Source organism: Macrobrachium rosenbergii, chromosome 23 (assembly GCF_040412425.1).
Source record: "Macrobrachium rosenbergii isolate ZJJX-2024 chromosome 23, ASM4041242v1, whole genome shotgun sequence".
Lineage (NCBI taxonomy): Eukaryota > Metazoa > Arthropoda > Malacostraca > Decapoda > Palaemonidae > Macrobrachium > Macrobrachium rosenbergii.
This window is the reverse complement of record NC_089763.1, coordinates 35,155,278-35,175,423: the sequence shown is the minus strand read 5'-3', so window position 1 is coordinate 35,175,423 and position 20,146 is coordinate 35,155,278. Positions and strand designations below refer to the sequence as shown.

Sequence of the window (20,146 nt, the reverse complement as noted above, 5' to 3'; positions counted from 1 at the left end):
ACTGAGCTACTCGCGTTGATTTCCATCCTCCTTTCCTTCTCTTTCTTCTTTTCCTTCTTTCCTCCTCCTCCTCCTCCTCTTCTTCTTGTTCTTCCTCGTGCGTCAAGGAAAGCGCCGGGATATCCTGTGAAGAGGATGCACCGTCAGGATTCATCCTCCGGTTAATTACATCTCACAAAGGAGGCCTTTCTTGCTAGAATATCTTTATCTCCTAATCTCTTTCACAAGGAGCCACATTTTGTAGGAACCAGGTGCCGAGTTTTCTCGGCGGGGCAAATAACCTTCCTCTGTTTTGTTCTACTTTTTTTTTAAATAAAGAATTTTCTTGGAATATGTTTTTTAGGTTAATCCACAATGGCATGATCTTAGTCTTAGTATAACAAATCCATTCTATTTACATAAAACGTTAGTAAATAAATATATAAGTAGATAAATGAATGAATAAGCAAATAATTATTTAATTAATCTAATTAATTAATTAATTTTCCTTTCAATGTACATACAATGTTGATTAATAAGTAAAAGATCAAATAAAAGAATATATAAATAAGATTATGTAATGGATCGAACTGATTAATAAATTTGCTTATTTTCTCATTTACCATTTAAAGAGAATCCCCTACATTTTACCAAAAGCGCTCCTCAAATTAAAAACCTCAGTCCTTCAACTCATTCTCACCTTACGAAATCTTTTTTTTTTCCTTCATTCTAGGAAAGCATTGAGCGAGATATCAATTGCAATAAAGCGTGAAAATTTACAAGTGAACTTTTGGAAAACGCGTAAAGTCCTGTCGAATAAATTTAAAGAGTTTATGCACAGCTGTTTTTTCTCTCTTTTTTTTTTCTCTCTCTCTCTCTCTCTCTGGCTCCCTATTCGCTGATATAAACTGCAGGAAGCACATCGAATTTCGGATCAAATTTATGCGCGCGCGCCTTCCCCGCCCTTCCCCACACCTTCCCCCCCCCCCCTTCCCGTGTTTATACCTGCGTTGTATACTGGTTTTAAATATAGTCTCGTATTTCCAAGAAGGTATTTGTAGAGCGGCTTATTGCAAAGTCATAAATATGGTTCTTTCGCGGCGGAAATGGACGGGGGGGTTAGGGAAATGTTTATTCGCATGTATACGTTTTCTGGCGTTCGTTTTTTCGGTCATGCATTGATGCAGTGTGTGTTACCTCTGTGTATGCAGATACATACATATATGCATATATGTTATATATATTTACATATACATATATATTATATACATACGTGTAAGTATAAATAGATATATATATATTGTATGTATATATTTTATATATATACATACACACACACACATATATATGCATTTAAATACTACCAAATCTGTATGTATTATGTACTGTATATATGTATGTATGCTTCTATATCTCTACATTTCAGAGGAAAAACACACATGCAAGATCTTAAAAAACCGCACATACTCCAAAAAAAAAAAAACTGACAAATATAAAGGACACAATTATAAATGACATGTACAATGCTCCATCCGCCCTAGTTTGAGAGAGAGAGAGAGAGAGAGAGAGAGAGAGAGAGAGAGAGAGAGAGAGAGAGAGAGCGGAACAGCAAATACTTCAGTCGCATAAAATTCCACTGTAGGGTCCAGTTAATGTATGCAACTCCACACACGCCCCATATTCAGCTAATCCTCTCTTCATACTAGTGCTCGCCTTGTTTGCATTTTCCGATGCGCGTGGAAACGTTTTGAGGTCATCTGAGTTATGTCAGAAATTTATTTCCCAACGTGAATGTTAGTATACTTTTCGTTATGAAAATACAGCGAAGTGCTTGTTGTGTTTTGGGGTTCTTTATAATTAATATTTCAGGTGAATGTTTTCTTTCCATCTGCACGGGAAGTTTGTAGGTTACCTTATAATTATTACTATTATTATTCAGAAGATAAATCTGTTCATATGGAACGAGTCCAAGGTGGGGAGGCCATTGGCTTGAAATTCAAGCTTCCAAAGAATATGGTGTTCATTAGGAAGTAAGAGAGGGTAAAGGGAAATGCAGAAAGATATTAAAAATAAAAAAATAAATTAATAAATAGATAAAAATGCATTAAAATGAATTATTTCGGTAATTCGTTTTGTAATTTATATAGTTTAACCTATATTTGCTCAATCAGTAATGTCATCTTTTCAAACGAGAGTTGGGAAAGTAACAGAAATGACTTTTCTCTTATAGCAATTGAAAAAATGATATAACACCTTTTTAGTTTTCTGTAAAAAAAACTATTTAGATGGCTTTGCCTGTCCGTCCGTACTTTATTCTGTCCGCACTTTTTTCTGTCCGCCCTCCGATCTTAAAAACTACTGAGGCTAGAGGGCTGCAAATTGGTATGTTGATAATCCACTCTCCAATCATCAAACATACCAAATTGCAGCCCTCTAGCCTCAGTAGTTTTTTTTATTTTATTTTATTCAAGGTTAAAGTTAGCCATAATCGTACTTCTGGCAACGAAATAGGATAGACCACCACCGTGCCGTGGTTAAAGTTTTATGGGCCGCGGCTCATACAGCAGTATATCGAGACCACCGAAAGATGGCTCTATTTTCGGTGGCCTGAATAAGTTCTCATTCATTCATTTACAAAAGCGACAAATCACGAAAATGTAAGCTCAGAAAGGTTTAATTAATTTTCAGTTAAAGAGCCATTTATTCAGTTTTTTTTTTTTGCAAGGTCGGAATATCGCAGGTAAAGATTGCTGTATTATTTTTCCCGCTTTTAAAGCGTCGTACTTTGCCTCGATAGATCAGTTACAAAACCGCTAAATCGCACGAGATAATCCAATATTGGAGAAATCTGATTTCGTTCCAGTAACTGCATTACTTGCTTTGCTTTGTAGTGTTAAATTTCTCAGTGTTTTCAAAATGAATTCGACAGAAATGTTTGATATTTTATTCAATTTACATATCTATAGTTTATAGCTTCCTATATATCAGCGTTTTGTCAACAGAATTTGCATCAATATATCCAGGTTTTTGATGTCAAAAATTGAACATTTTCTCTGCATAAATTCTTGGTGTTAGTTTACAATTCGGCTTCAATATCTCAAGGTTTGGTTAAGTTGTGATTAATTAATTCAATATGAATACTTTATTACTGTTTCATTTACAAAATTATACATAAATATTTTACGGTTGAATAAAATTTTATTTATGTAACGTCGCTGCATTTTTGCACTGATCGGTGTTAATTGGATATTGGAAAACCATTAATGCCAATTTGTGGGTATCTATGACCATTGTGGGTATTTATTGCCAATGTTCCACTGTTAAATTGGTACTTGGGATGTCTGAATCGGTTCCCAGAGAAATGTAAAGAAGGAAATACCAATACTCATTTCGTTCTTGAATGATGAGAGTTTCTGTCAGAGTGGTGATGCTATTGGGAAGGTCTGCCCAAATCCCCGCTTCTAGCACGGGTTCGAAGAAAAGCAGAGACGGAAAAGAAAGGAGAATGAGAGGAATAGGAAATTGAACGAGAGGAAAAATTTCCTCAGAAGAAGAAAGGTTCCAAAGTCTGACTCCAGAGGAAAATAGAGGCTTGTAGCCTATCTGACTCTCAGATGGAAAAGCTGTAAGATCTGATTCTTGAAAGGAAGAAAAGTTAGAAAATCTGACTCTTGAAGAATTAAAGGTTGTAAGTTCTGACTTTTGAAGAAAAAAGGTTAAGAGTTCTGACTTCTGAAGAAAGAAAGGTTCTAAGATCTGACTCGTGAAGAAAGAAAGGTTCCAAGACCTGACTCTTGAAGAAGAAAGGCTATAACTTATAATCTGCCTCTTAAAGAAAGAAAGGGTATAAGATCTGCCTCTTAAAGAAAGAAAGGGTATAAGATCTGCCTCTTAAAGAAAGAAAGGGTATAAGATCTGACTCTTAAAGAAAGAAAGGGTTTAAGATCTGACTTAAAGAAACAAAAGCTATAAGATCTGACTTAGAGAAAGAAAGGGTATAAGATCTGACTTAAAGAAACAAAAGCTATAAGATCTGACTTAGAGAAAGAAAGGGTATAAGATCTGACTTAAAGAAACAAAAGCTATAAGATCTGACTTGAAGAAACAAAAGCTGTAAGATCTGACTTAAAGAAACAAAAGCTATAAGATCTGACTTTGAGAAAGAAAGGGTATAAGATCTGACTCTCAAGAAACAAAGGCTATAAGTCATGACTCTTGAAGGAAAAAAAAGACATAAGATCTGACTCTCAATGGAAAAATAGGCTATAAGATCTGACTACTGGAGAAAAAAAAGGATTTAAGACCTGACTCTTAATATCCAGTGAAGAAGCTATTCATTATCATACATAATAATGTATAATAATCTTCACGTCTAGACAAACTGGGCTAATCCTATTTGACAGTTAATTGAACAACGTTAGGTTCCCCTTATTTGCATTTTTTTAATAAGGTAGGCTTGAATATGATCATTAGGCAACATTTCCATTAAAAATCTAATTTGGGACTGAATTAAAAGGAAAAAATGTAGTGTACATTAGGTGTAATTATTCGTTATTATGGAGAGTGGGAATGGAGGAGGGGAGATAAACACGAAAACAGTAAATTAAAGTTTGTTTGTCTGTGTTAATATATATATATATATATATATATATATATATATATATATATATATATATTTATATATATATATATTTATTATAAATGTTTATGTATATATTATATATAAATGTAATATATATATATATATATAGTATGTATATATATATAGGTGTGTGTGTGCTTCAGACTCACATAGGGGTCGAACTCCGGCCTCTCAAATGAAAGGCCAGGCCGCTACCAACTGACCCACACAGGTCAGAATAGCGCCTTGGCTTTTTCATTCGTTGCCTATTTTAGTAAATAATTTATTTCTTTGATACGCGTGCTCATGTTGATTAGATCCAATGTAAACATAGCTTATATATACATACTTATATGCATACACATATACACATGTATATATATATATACATATGTTATATATCCAAATATACATATACATATTTTTAAATATATGAATATATTCATACATATATAAATATATTTTATGAAAATACTATATATATATATATATATATATATATATATATATATATATACATACATATACATACATACATACATACATATAATGTACAAACACTATCCTCTTTACGCAGTCGTTCGTGAAAAACTGAACGGCAGAGAGTTGGAAAATAAAATTGAGTGCGCTGACAGGTTCAAATTTGATTAGTTCCACCCCGTCCTTTGATGTAGTTGCATACCGGATGATATAGGCTTTTGTGTAATTGCTTTCTGGTAATTGCTCATTTCCACATTACTTAATTTATTTTTAAGCCATTAGGTAATGGCTCTCCTGAAACGGTGGTGTTTATGTGGCTGGATGACATTTTTGGGCTGCTAAATCATTGCTTTTCGAGTACTTTGTATTCTATATGATTCTCCAGCATTTTAATGGCCTTATGTATTTTTTTAGTATATCTTATTTATTATGAATATTTCTTAATCTTATTTTACATCATAAAATTCATAAAATATATTTTAGACCATTTAAATTTTTGCTCTTTGCATATTGAACACCTTGTTGGAAATAATTTGAACAAAGGATTTAAATAATATTTTTTTACGGGGAGATGCAATGGGAACTGGACTGAAAAATTGGTCGATTTCCACTAATTTTCAAAAAGATTTTTTTTTTTAAAATTCAAGAATTAAAATATAAAATATCAGGCAAAAATATTTCACAATGATTACCATTACAAATATGCTCATCATATTGAGTGCTGTGATGTCTTTGTAAGCGTTTATACATACAGTAGACATGTGTGTTAATTATTTAAACACAAGCTGACAAAGTGAAGAAAACTGGGTCATTTCAACAAATATATATTTTTATTTTGTGCATATTCCTAAAATTCTCAAACATACAAAAATACCCTGTTTTAGAATGGCTTAACAAAGCGATAAAAGGCAAAGAACAGTTACAGGAATACACAAAAACATTTCTAGATAGCTATTATATTAAAGTGTTTCTAAAGTATATCTTTAAGCTTTTCATCTATGTACACACAAGGCATCGAACTGGGGTATTTTTTATGTGATAGTAAACAATAATAAATCAATAATTGTATCTACAAATACCCGTGGGTAGGTGGGGGAGGAGGGGAGGTTAGTACCGTCAGTGCACCACATGCGGTGCACTGTAGTCATTACTTAAGGTTCTCTGCAGCGTGCCTTCGACCCATAGCTGCAATCCCTGTCGTTCATTTTACTGTACCTCCTTTCATATTCTCTTTCTTCCATCTTACTTGCCACCCTCTCTTAACAATTAATTCAAAGTGCAACTGCTTTGAGGTTTTCCTCCTGTTACACCTTTCAAACCTTTTACAGTCAATTTCCATTTCAGCGCTGAATGACCTCATAGGTCCCAGTGCTTGACCTTTGACCTTAATTCTATATTCAATTCAGTTGTATGTACAAATAGACTTTAAATAGCAAACATACTAATATTTCATGACACGATGAAAACCAAGACTTAAAATCGCCCAAGAAATTCCCCTTCAAAATCGCATTAAACAGAACGAATGAAGTTTCGAAAACAGCGAGACCTGCGGATATTGAAAAGCGTATCATTCGGGCATTTGAGCGGATCAAAAAGAAAATTCTTTTCTCTCTCTCTCTCTCTCTCTCTCTCTCTCTCTCTCTCTCTCTCTCTCTCTCTCTCTTCGATATAGTTCCTCCAAATACCGATTCGGGAACTGTATCTTTTGAAGTATTCTTCTTCTTCTTCTTCTTCTTCTTCTTCTTCTTCTTCTTCTTCTTCTTCTTCTTCTTCTTCTTCTTCTTCTTCTCGGCATTATAGGAAATAAGGTACCCGGGGGTATAAAGTTCTTTATTTTATCCAAATGAAAATGATTACTGTTTTCGTGTTTTCTGAAACATCTCTTCTTGTACACGACGCGAAGTTTATATATTGTGCAGCATTTGTTTGTTTAACTATGAAAACTAAATTCTTGCTGTATTGAAATGCTTTAATTTCTTGCAGAAAGACTTTTCATTTTATATCTTTCTATGGAACCTTGCTTGCAATCGTGAAATCCGTGCTTTCAGTCCACTCATCGTAGTAACTTCATTCATTGATAGGAGAGTTTTTGGTACGTTAATTGGTCATGAAAGAACTGAAGCCCATATTCGCTCTCTCCGTTTTATTGTCATATTTTCAGTCGTTCTTAACTCGGGTATATCCGGGTGTACTGTATATAGTTTACTTTTGCCGTCTTTGAACTTCTCTTTAAATTTTCTGGATACATGTATGTATGTATGTATATATATGTGTATTATATATTTATAATATATATATATATATACATGTATATATATATATATATATATATATATATATACATATATATTATATAATTTATGATCTATTGGCCTGAAAGCACTGAAAATTCCTTAATGATAGTATAACAATATTACCAATAAAATCTTACTGTGTAGTGCATAGACTTAATAAAAAGTAAATTCAATAAAAATAGATATTCATACAAGCATTTTTGCGACACTTTTTAGTTTTCTGTAAAGTAAAACTATTGTGCCGGCTTTGTCTGTCCACCGCACTTTTTCTGTCCGCCCGCAGATCTTATGAACTACTGAGGCTAGAGGGCTGCAAATTGGTATGTTTTTCATCCACCCTCCAATCAATCAAACATACCAAATTCCAGCCCTCTAGCCGCAGTAGTTTTTATTTTATTTAAGTTTAAAGTTAGCTATAATCGTGCTTCTGGCAACGCATATAGGACAGGCCACCACCGGGCAGTGGTTAAAATTTCGTGGGCCGCGGTTCATACAGCATTATACCGAGACCACCGAAAGACGGATCTATTTTCGGTGGCCTTGATTATACGCTGTACAGAAAATTTGGTTGCGCCAAAGAAACTTTGGCGCATTTTTAACATTTTTTTTTGTTTTTGTTTTATGAGGAGCATCTAAGCACACGCGCAGAAAAACGTCCCAATTGCACAGAATCCTAAAAAAAAATTAAAGTAAAAAAAAAAAAAATGGAACCGCGTCGAACCAGCATAAAAGAGCATCGAAAACTGCCGTTCACGGAAAGTTTGAAAGATGGTGAAGCAAAATCGGCCTTTGAAGGACTCAATAAAATTCCCCTCGTCCTCCGCAACATTCCCGTTGAGTTTATATCACTTCCTCCTCCTCCTCCTCCTCCTCCTCCTCCTCCTTCATGACAGTCCTTGAAAAGAGAGCAAGAGACGTGTACTCCTCTTTTTTGAGTTACAAGTCTTTGCTGACTCTCCCCTCGTCTCCTCTTTCCTTTTTTTACTTTTTATTTTTCCTCTTCTTTCATGGTATTTGGGGGGAAGAAATTCTGAAGACTCCCGTCCTTTCTTCAATTTCGGGCGTCAGGAACCTTTTTATCATCGTGTTTGTTTTTTGATTTATGGCTTATTTTTTCTTATTTCGTTCTTCGATCTGTTTTTTTTTATTGATTTCGTTCTTGTATGATGACGATTATTCAATTAAAATGTCTAATTTTAAGGATTATTTTTGAGCATGATTGATTAGAGGATGCAAATATTTCCCCTTATTTCGTTAATAATTCATTTACTTTTTGAGTAACTTTATTTTTTAAAAATTTAGTAACATGATTTTTGACTGAAAAAACGTATCGTATTGGTTGAACAAAGCTAATAATTTAATCTTGAATGATTTAATTTTTTGCATAATTTCAGCCATGGTTCCATGGTGGTTTAAAGAAAAAATGTTATGTATTCTTGAACCAACAACCATGAGAAGAGATAACCATTTGTATTTATTTTCACTCACAGAACATGATCCAGCTGCAGTTTAAAACATTGAATCAAATAACAAAACGAAGAAAGTTGAAACCCTAATCTGTAACTGCAATAGATCCGAGAACTTATGTAACCAAAATTTTGCAGCCAAGACTAAGATTGAAAATGAAAAACCTAGTTAAACTGGAAGCAATGACAGCATTGAAAATAAATCCTTCGAAGTCTTTTCAATATTATTATTATTATTATTATTATTATTATTATTATTATTATTATTATTATTATTATTATTATTATTATTATTATTATTCAGAAGATGAACCCTATTCATATGGAACAAGCCCACCAAAGGGGCCACTGACTTGAAATTCAAGCTTCCAAAGAATATTAAGGTGTTCATTAAGAAGAAGTAAGAGGAAGTAAAGGGAAATACAGAAAGAAGAGATACCACTTAATAAATAAGAAAAAAAAATAAACTATTAAGTAGATAAACAGATAAAAATGAATCAAAATGCAAGAAAAATAGCATCAAGGTAGTAATGCCTTGCATTTTCGCTTGTACTTCTGAAGTTCCAATTGCAAAGACCAAGAACGTTTCTGGTTCCATACGGGAAAGGTAAAATGGCGAGAAGAAATGGATGATTGACGGAAGACTGAAATATCCGAGAGCAGAATTTCTCGTGGGAAAGGAGGCAGGTGTCTTAAAGGGAGAGGAAAGAGGTAGAGGGAGAGTTTATGATAGCACGAATGAGGGTTATGGATTTGAAAGGGAGAGAAAGGGTTTCTCTCTCTCTCTCTCTCTGTAATATATATATATATATATATATATATATATATATATATATATATATATATATATATATATATATATAGAGAGAGAGAGAGAGAGAGAGAGAGAGAGAGAGAACCTCCGTTCCACAAAATGCACACAACGGCTGGGAAGGTAGACCACATTCCTAACGACGGAACTGAAATAAAGACTACAAGTCTTAGATGATAAAATGGACAAATTAATTGTAGGAATTAATTGGTTTACTCCAAGGAATTATGGGTACGCTACACGTGGGCCTGAGAAGTTCATTATCTTTTTAAATTTTTTTTTTATTTTTCGGTGGGAAGGTGTACAAGATTCTAGAATATTTCAAGGACAGGATTTTTCATAGTTTTTTCAGTGGAGTATAAAGCTATTTCAGGGTTAATTAGATTAGGGTTAATTCACAGGGTTAATTCATTCCAACCCTTCTCTGTGGCATTTCCTTCCTGGTTAATTAACGCAGACTTCAAAAATGTCAGGACCGGGAGCTTAAGTTGATTGAAGTGAATTCATACATTTATTTAAGACGTACACAGTACTGCACTGCTTTGGGGCAACGAGTGTCTAGACTTAAATTGACTGACGGTTCGTGTTTACTGCAATTTACGGATGTCAGTATCATTAAGCTAAAACTCGGTCACTGATTGTTATGTGGGAAGGATCAGGGATGTGTAATTATAAAATAAATAGATAAAACGTAAATAAATAGATTAATGAGTAGGGTTCAGGGCAATAAAGCCTAACAAACAAGGTGCAGTAATGTACATGCATATATATATATATATATATATATATATATATATATATATATATATATATATATATATATATATATATATATATATATATATGTATGTAATATGTGTGTATGTGTGTGTGTGTGTGTACTCTTATGTGCGTTTATCCACCTCTCCAATCCACCATCTTTATCGTTATTACTGCATTCCTTCTTTCCTTCCTTTCCCCTTCCCCAAGAAGTCATCTCAAAGGACATTCCTTCTCAATAGCGTCGAGGCTCAATCTTCGGTCCTTCTCCCAAGTCCTTCTTCTTCTTCTTCTTTCGGTTCGTTGTTTTTCTCCCGCTTATTAAATTCCTCATATTCCTTCCTGTCTCACCTTCCATCTCCATCGGCTATAAAATCTATTTAGGGTTTTTTTTTTAATGGTTGGTTTAGGTGAAAATAGCCATTGTGGTTGCCAAGATCAATCGTAAAATATATATTCTTTTTAATTACTATTTGCCATTTTAAGTCGAATTTTTAGTGATTCTCTGTCTATCTGTCTCTCCTAATATATATTATCCAATATATATCATTACTACTGTCCCTAAGGCCGCAGATGTACGTTAAAAATGGTGATTCAGGAGTCAGGTGTCGATTTTTGTAGTGAACATGGCAAGCAAAACATGTTACCGCTGCCAGACATACGACAATTTTCCATATTCTTGCCCCTAAAACATTATAAATGGGCGGTAAATGGGGGCGAATCATGTGACATGAGGTCTTTCGTGACCTGTTGAGTGTATGAGACCATACATTTTGAAGTAAATCAACTTTTCAACCTATTTACCTCTTTTCTGGTACGACAAGTTTTACAGGCAATGAGGTTGCATTGTAAGGCGTAAGCAGTGTTTCCAACTTTCAGTACTATTTTAATGGCATTTTAACAATATTTTCCGCCGACGTCCATTAAAATTCGTTATATATAAACTCAGATTCACTAGATTTTTAACAAATTGGAAACCCTGATATCCCAAATCACATCAAATATGTCCTCGTTAGAAGGAGGCAAAACAATAACTGATCTTGTGTATAATTTGCCAACTTGGCAACAGTAACGACGTCCCCAGCAGTACCCCGTTACCGGTTGATAAGTGAGTCAGCGAAGTGTCGCCCCTCTCTCCTGCCCTCGTTTGTTTTACGTGATTTTGTGCATTTTTCAGTGATTGTTTTATCCCATGCCTCGTATTAGTGTACATAAAAGGTTTCTGTAAGGTAAGGGAATACTTGCAATGCTAATTAAAGCAAAATGAATTGATGTATCTGTAGAAATCGGAAGTTAAAAGTGTTATCATTGCAGGACCTGCACGTGTTAATGTTCTCCCTCTCTCTTACTCTCATTTGTTTTACCTGATTTTGTGCTTTTTCCGTGGTTATTTTATCCTCATGCCTCGCGTTTGTGCGCATTAAAGGTTTCTGTAGACAAGGGAATATATGTAGTGCTAGTTAAATTAAAATTAATTGATTTATCCGTAGAAATTGGCAGTTAAAAAGTGTTTTGTTTTCGTTGCAGGCACTACACGTGTTAATTTTGCCCCTCGCCCTTACCCTCGATTGTTTTATGTGATTTTGTCCTTTTTTCATGGTTATTTTATCCTTATGGCTCGCATTAGTGCGCATTAAAGGTTTCTGTAAGGTAGGGGAATATATGTAATTCTAGTTAAAGCAAAATTAATTGATGTATGTGTATAAAATGGCAGTTAAAAGTGTTTTGTTTTCGTTGCAGGACCTACACGTGTTCAGCGGTGCACTTCTGGTGCTGCTGGTACAACCGGAGTGGCTTTTGACTGAAGCTGTTCGTTCATGGGTTTTAAATGCGGCAAAGTGCTCTAGAAAGAAGAGAGAAAAACTTATGGGAAGTGAATCAAGCCGAAAGATATACGGAAAAGTCATACGGAGCAGACATAGGCCTAACGGTACGGTAAGTGCATGACGTAGATTTTTTCTTTTGCTAGGCCTATGTGTCATGTACAGTTTCCCAAGGGCATTTGGAATTAATTATTTTTAAGGAAGTGTTATATAATTGTAGTCTCTAATTTTTGATGGATAAATAACACTCTGTGAAAACTATTTTTCCTGCGTATATAACTGACCTTTCGCGGCGCACTGTAGGCTTCATTTTGTAGTCTCCCATAGATACGGTTGTATTTGCTAGGCCTATGTGCAATGTACAGCATTATAGGGCATTAGATATGAATTATTTACAAGGTAAGTGATAGATATAAGGGACTTTCTAGTATTCCTTATTGTTAAATAGCAATTTATTACGAAAATGTTCTTTCCTGTGTATATAACTGACCTCACGGGGCGCACTGTAGGCATCATTGCATAGTTAACCTTACGTAGGCTGTTAGGCTTATTTGCAATATGTACTTTTATGGGGCATTAGAAATGAAGGTCAATGTCCAGAACAACTCCGGGTGAGATATAAGAAAATAGGTCACACTATAATTTTCACAATATAAAATAATAAAACTTTGTCTCAGAACACTTTTTGAGGAGATTCACCATATCCGATATTAATGATTATCTAATCGGCATCCTCGAAAATTTTCTTTTTGTTTACATCCAGTAGGGAGTTGGTTCGAAAATGAGGGTTTTTACTGTAATGTTTCTCAGAAAGAGTGTAATGTTTCTCAGAAAAACTAGTTCCCATCGAATGATTTTCGATTTTTGACTTATAAGGTTAGACAATACCTGTCCCCAACCCCCTCCATAGCTAATATGGCAAAATTGTGGGTGTTTCATCATAAGAAGTGGTCTAAAACGCTTTAAATATGAAAAATATTACATTTTACTTTTAATTTTGGTACTTTATGCATGCGGAGTTGTTCTGGACATTCACCGAAATGAATTATATTTTAGGTAAGTGATGTTGAAATGTATTTCCTATTTTTCGTTATTGATTAATAACAATTTACAGATGCACTTGTTCTTTCCTGCATATATAGACCTCACGCGGTGCACTGTAGGCAATGTTTCGTAGTTCCCCATAGATACGGCTGGAAAATAAAGCCATAGAATTGCTCCGAAATCACTCCACATTCTTTTATTCCCTGCGTCCCAAAGCTATGAGACATTCCTCTTGTTCAGCAAGGCACGCCTTGTAACATAGCATTTCAGAGTAATGGAAATAGGGTTGTTTTTTTCCGGGTTGGCTCCAGATATGCAGTGGGTAGATATGTTTGTTCATGTTCCACCTTACAATCGTTCAAGCATTTGATTTTTTTCTTTTTGGTATCTTACTCCTTATGTGAATTTGTTTATTATTTTTATATAATTTTTGTTGACATGTGTACGTAATTATTATTGTTACGTGACTTTTAAATATAATAATGCGAATTGTTTTAATGGTAAAGATTTTTAATTGTAATAATGCGGATTATTTTAATTGTAAAGACTTGGATGTAATAATGCTAATTATTTTAATTGTAAAGACTTTTGGGTATAAAATAATGCGAACTATTTAAATTTTAAATATTTTTAAATAAAATAATGAGAATTGTTTTAATTGTAAAGACTTTTAAATATAATAAAGCGAATTATTTTAATTTTAAAGACTTTTAAATATAAAATAATGCGAACTATTTAAATTTTAAATACTTTTAAATAAAATAATGATAACTTGTTTTAATTGTAAAGACTTTTAAATGTAATAATGTGAATTATTGTTATTTTAAAGACTTTTAAATATAATTATGTGAATTATTTTAGTTGTAAAGACTTTTAAATATAAAATAATGCTAATTATTTTAACAAAAGACTTTTAATTGTAATAATGCGAATTATTTTAATTGCAAAGACTTTTGATTTAATATTGCAAATTATTTTAATTTTGAAACTTCAGCTCCAAAACAGATTTACGAGAATAAAAAAAAAAAAATAGTTGAAAAAATCATATAGGAAATGTGGCCCAGAAGCCTATAAAAATATTTGATTAAATGAAACACAAAATATTTTTCCATACCACTATCAATTTTACCAAAAAGAGAAATTAACGTGCAAATATCCCCTCATATTTATTGAATAATTTATCTTGCAAATATCCCCTGATATTTAGAGAACCTGTGGTACCAGAACTAGTCATATTTACCCTGCCTTTAGAGTGCGTATATGTCTACTGGATTAATTAGTTTAGAATGTCCTCAAAACGTATCTGAATGTCAACAAAATAGTTATTAATCCGTCTGAACGAGTGAATGGATTAAATGATGACTTTATACTTATACTCATACTTTATACTTACTCACTGAATAGTTTTAATTTTATCTTAAGCCACCAATTCAGAATTTATTATTACACATGAACGAAGTCTCAGGTTTCGACGGAATATTGCTTACAATTTTTTATTTTTATGTCAGCCATAGAGATGAAAATAATGCAATATTTTCCACATTAATTTCTTTGTGGTTTATGCATTTCTGACCATTATTGCTGGCGAGCCACTCGGGAAAATATGATGCAGATAAGGTCCTATGCAACATACCTTCGGCCCCTGGCTTCAACCCCTTTCATTCCTTTTACTGCACCTCCGTTCATATCGTTCTTCCAACTTACTGTCCACCTCTCGGTTTCCCTTTCAGCGCTGAATGACCTCATAAGTCCCATCTCTTGGCCCTTTGCTTAAATTTGATATTCCGGTCCATTCCCACGTCGTCTGTGAATTAGGCTTTAAAATATTCTGCTGTGAGCAACATTTTTACGCTTCGATTTGATAGAGCAGGGTTTTATCTTTTCCTTATACCACTTCGCTTTCGTCAAGGAGTGTTTGTTTTTAGTTCAGTCCGTTTGTTTGTTTATTTGTCTGTTTGCTAGATAAAAGGTATGTGAGGAATTTTAGGATAATTTTTTACTGAATAATTACCTAAGTAGGAATTAAAATCATTCAAACAAATTATACCACGAGAACTCTCTTCGTTTAGTGTCACTAGACGCCTGATATCTTACATGTAGGAACACCAATAAGTATTGAAAACAGTTGATAAATATTAAAAAAAAAAAACAAGTAAAAATACGCCCAAGTCTCTTCGGCACAGTCGAGTTTTCTGTACATCGTATAGTCAAGGTCAACGAAAATAGATCTGTCTTTTAGTGGTCTCGGTATAATGCTGTATGAACCGAGACCATGAAACTTTAACCACGGCCCAGGGGTGGCCTATCCTATATCGTTGCCAGACGCACGATTATGGCTAACTTTAACCTTAAATGAATAAAAACTACTGAGACTAGAGGGCTGCAATTTGGAATGTATGATGTTTGGACGTTGGATGATCAAAATACCAATTTGCAGCCCTCTACCCTCAGTAGTTTTTAAGATCTGAGGGCGGACAGAAAAAGTGCGGATAGAAAAAAGTGCGGACGGGCAGACAAAGCCGGCACAATAGTTTTCTTTTCGGAAAACCAAAAACTGTAAATCAAAAAACCCAGAAATATTAACAGAGAAGGGGAAAAAAATATCACATTCGATATCCAATTTTGGGGGCCCAGTGAACTTCTGTAATGTCAGTTGTAAGAACACCTAAGAGAAAGGAAAATAAAAGTTGGGGAAAATGCTGACTCGACGGATATGTTTCCTCAGGGAGAGGAGAAAACTGTACTGAGGGAGTCGTAAGAGTGATAAGAAAAGTTTATGAAAGCACAAAGGAGGATGTTGGAGGAGAGAGAGAGAGAGAGAGAGAGAGAGAGAGAGAGAGAGAGAGAGAGAGAGAGAGAGAGAGAGAGAGTGCAGGTTACAAGGGATTCTGGTTACATCTTGGGCTGGAGTTTCAAAAGAGTAACACGAAAATGTTTTAATTATTGTCATGCTCATAAAAGTTACATTTGGTAGAAATAGATTCTTAGGTCAGTTAAAACTTGCGTTCATACATATTCGTGATCCCAAAAATGACTTAAGATTTTTAGGAGTAAAATATGTATATATAATATATATACTTATAATTATGTATATGTATATTATATATATAATTATATATATGTATATATATAAAATCATATATATATAATCTTATATATAAAAGTGAATTTTTGTATGTTAGTATGTTCGTTTGTTTGTGCGCTGTAGAAATCCGAACCATCTGGCACGTGGCCATAATTTGACCCAGCTTAGGTAATAGGGTAGGTTTCAAAACCATACCCCCTTCCCCTTCCCCCTTCCCTTTGTAGCTTACGTGGTAACCACTTGACCGATGTAGACAAAATTTGGCATGTGTCCATCATTTAACCCGACTTAGATTATAGGGTAGTTTTCAAATTCCGTTTGCATGAAAAAATAGAACTGTCAGTCTGACCATCAACACAAACCCCTTCCCGTCTCCCTTCTCCTTCCCCTCCCTCTTCCTTCTGCCCACCTCCCCTCCTCTCTCCCCTCTCCTCCTCCCCCTCCCCTTCCCTTTTCCTCCCCTTCCTCCTCCCCTTTTCCCTCCCCTACACGTGGACTGTCATTCAGAGTTTTCCCGGGCTGTGCTGGTTGGTCCGCTATATATTTATATATACACACACACACACACACATATAATATATATATATGTATATATATATATATATATATATATATATATATATATACATATACATATGTATTTTTAGGACACTTTCTGAACTCTGAGGAAAATCAGATACGGTGGAAATGAACCAGACTTTGAGAAGTACGAACGAAATAAAAAAGGGGTAATTAATGACTCCATCCTCCTGCGACGGGAAAAATAATTAGGTAATTCAATGAATATTTAATGAATTAACTACCGAATTAATTAGTTTTCTCCCGGGAAATATTAGATTGAGATGTCTGGGACAACCGTAAACTTCATTAAGTTCTTGGCGAAGTTTTAATTCATTTATAAAATAAAAAATCGGTCACTCGCGTTTCTATTCTGGGCATTCTCGTAAGTATTTACTTAACTTGCAGAATTAGGGAAGGTTTTGACTCGACTTTTTCGTAGCCTTTTGGCCGTAAAGATAAACATCTGATATATCCGAAGACCCCATCATAACATCTGATATATTCGAAGACCCCGTCATAAATGCTTGTATGAATGAGGCCAGAGACGCTGCTTGAATTGTAACGCACCTGTGTTATTCTTTTGTTTAATGTATACCGGCAATTTCATTATAAATATATATACATACATTACACACACACACACATATATATATACATAATTGTGTGTGTTTGTATGTATATATATATATATATATATATATATATATATATATATATATATATATATATATATATATATATATACATATATTATACACTACATACACACACACACACCGTTAGGGAAACAAATACTTGTCACCTTGAACAACGCAGAATTTGTCCCTTGGCAGAGTAACGAGCGATATAGATCTCTTCCCCACGGAAGGCCCGAAGTACATCGCCACGAGCAACGAGAGGAAAACTTCAGTTCACATTTTTATTCCAACGAGAATTTGTGTTGACAGGTGAAGTCCAGATAGGGAAAGAGGGAACAGTTTATGAAAGAAAACGGGAGTAAGGTACGATAGAGAAAACGAGTGATCTGTGGGGATACTCTGCTAAAAACAGTGGATCCCATGATGGATATGAATCTCTTCACTGGGACGTGAATGCAACACGGCTGGCTCTGAATATGAATGGAGGTTTCGTTTGCATGGCTCGTAGAGTGGAAGGAAAGACATGGTTTACAAGATGATATGAGTATTCAAAAGCGTTTATTTAGGCTTCATCTGCGAGTACTTTGATGTTCTTTTATGCACACTTTACCTCCTCTCCCTGTACAGGAATGAGACCACTGTGTAGCCTCTGTATCTCTTGTCTGTAGGTGTTAACGCAGTGAGAGAACTGTCATCTGTGTCATGTCCTTGTAACACCTGCCATGCTACCTCGTCTTGCAAGTTTCACACTGGTTCGGTCTTCTAATGTCTAGCTTTGTATTCCTCTACCTGCTTCTGTCTTCCATCTGCAAGGCTGGGGTCTATCACTTACTTCTGAGTTAAGATAAATGCTCTTCTCTCCTTTCCATAAATGTCGAGAAAGACATAAGGCTGTCATTCTACTTGTTATCTGCTGTGGGGTTCTCGGTGTTTCTGGGTGATGAGGTTTCATTTTGTGTCAGTTTTCTGCGCAGGGATTTCATTCAGGGTTCAACAGTGAAAAGATGAATGAGGAACTGATCAGTATCTTGACTTTTTTTCCTAGAGCTACCCCTTGTTGAAGAAACAGACACGCATATATATATGTGTATGTATATGTGTGTGTGTATATATATATAATATAATGTATATATAAATATATATATATATATGTACATATGTACATATATATATATATATATATATATATATATATATATATATATATATACATATATTTATATACACATGCATACATACATACACGCACACACACATTCAGTTCACACTCCAGTTCCCACCTTGTCAAAAATTCATCTGAATAGGCTTCCCTTGCAAATAGCATAGGATCCTTCTCACCAATCCTATCGGTTCGTTTTCTCTCTCTCTCTCTCTCTCTCTCTCTCTCTCTCTCTCTCTCTCTCTCTCTCTCTCTCTCTCTCATTTCTCTCTCATTTCTTTGTTTCCTTCCATTTCTCCTCATCGTTGCACCCGGTTTGCTGTGGAATTCTTTCTCTAATACTTCTGTGATGGGAAAGGAATTTGGTGAGGAAGATATTCAGAGAGAAATGAAAGCTTTTGATATATTTTTATTTCGTGAGCTGGAGACGAGGTCTCTTTGCTAGAATTTCTCGGCTATAAGTTATTAGGTTTGTCTTTATATGACCCATATGTTTTTTCATTATATATACATGTATGTATATTTGTACACACATATATATATATATATATATATATATATATATATATATATATATATATAATATCCTGTATGCGTCTATATGTATATAAATGCATATATATGCATACAGGCTATATATACAGTATATATATGTATGTATATATATACATACATGTATGTATAAATGTGTACACACATATACATATATATGCTTACATAAATATATATGTATATATATATATATATACATATATATATATATATATATATATAGCCTGTATGCTTATATAAATGTATGTGTATGTATATATACATATGTATATAATGTATATATATGTATGTATATAAAGTGTGTGTGTTTGCACGTAGGAAGTATCTCTTGAGTAATCAGCTCACTGACCCCGGCACTCATGAATCCGTCATGGAATATAGAATGGTTATAAATTTGAAACTGTCCAACTGAATAGGTACTCAAGTGGTTAAGTCTGAAATAGAGCAATGGTTAATATCATGAGTATTGTCATTTAGTAAAGTAAATCAAACAGGATTGCCATTACATTATTAAGGAAAATTATTACCACAAATATATCTTGCAATGACGCCATGCCGGATGTTATTGCTATGCTTTTACATTGCAGATTTACAAAAGTACCTTTGCATGCTAAAGCAAGTTTATTTCAGTTTAATGAAGCTGAACATATGGCCCAGGTAGTGGGGTTTGCACCCAAGTCACAAGTAATGCAAACAGGCAGTGGAAAGCGTATGTCATAAAAACTTGACTATTGCCATACTGAAATAGCAGATGACTTACAAAAGCGCCTTTGCATGCTGAAGGCATTTTATTATTTTAGCATAATAAAACTGTATGTAGGACCTTGGTAGAGGGTTTCCATCCAAGGCACAAGTAATGGAGACAGGCAGTGGA

The 20,146-nt window shown here is 34.2% G+C and overlaps 1 long non-coding RNA gene across 1 annotated transcript in view; it reads left to right on the top strand.

Moving 5' to 3' along the window:
- Positions 1-11,528: 11,528 nt before the first annotated feature.
- The window catches only part of LOC136851475 (uncharacterized), a 277,737-nt gene continuing 269,119 nt past the window's right edge, over positions 11,529-20,146 (top strand). The window contains exons 1-2 of the long non-coding RNA XR_010856889.1: positions 11,529-11,639; positions 12,151-12,345. This is a non-coding gene — a long non-coding RNA (uncharacterized lncRNA). The remainder of the gene's footprint in view (positions 11,640-12,150; positions 12,346-20,146) is intronic.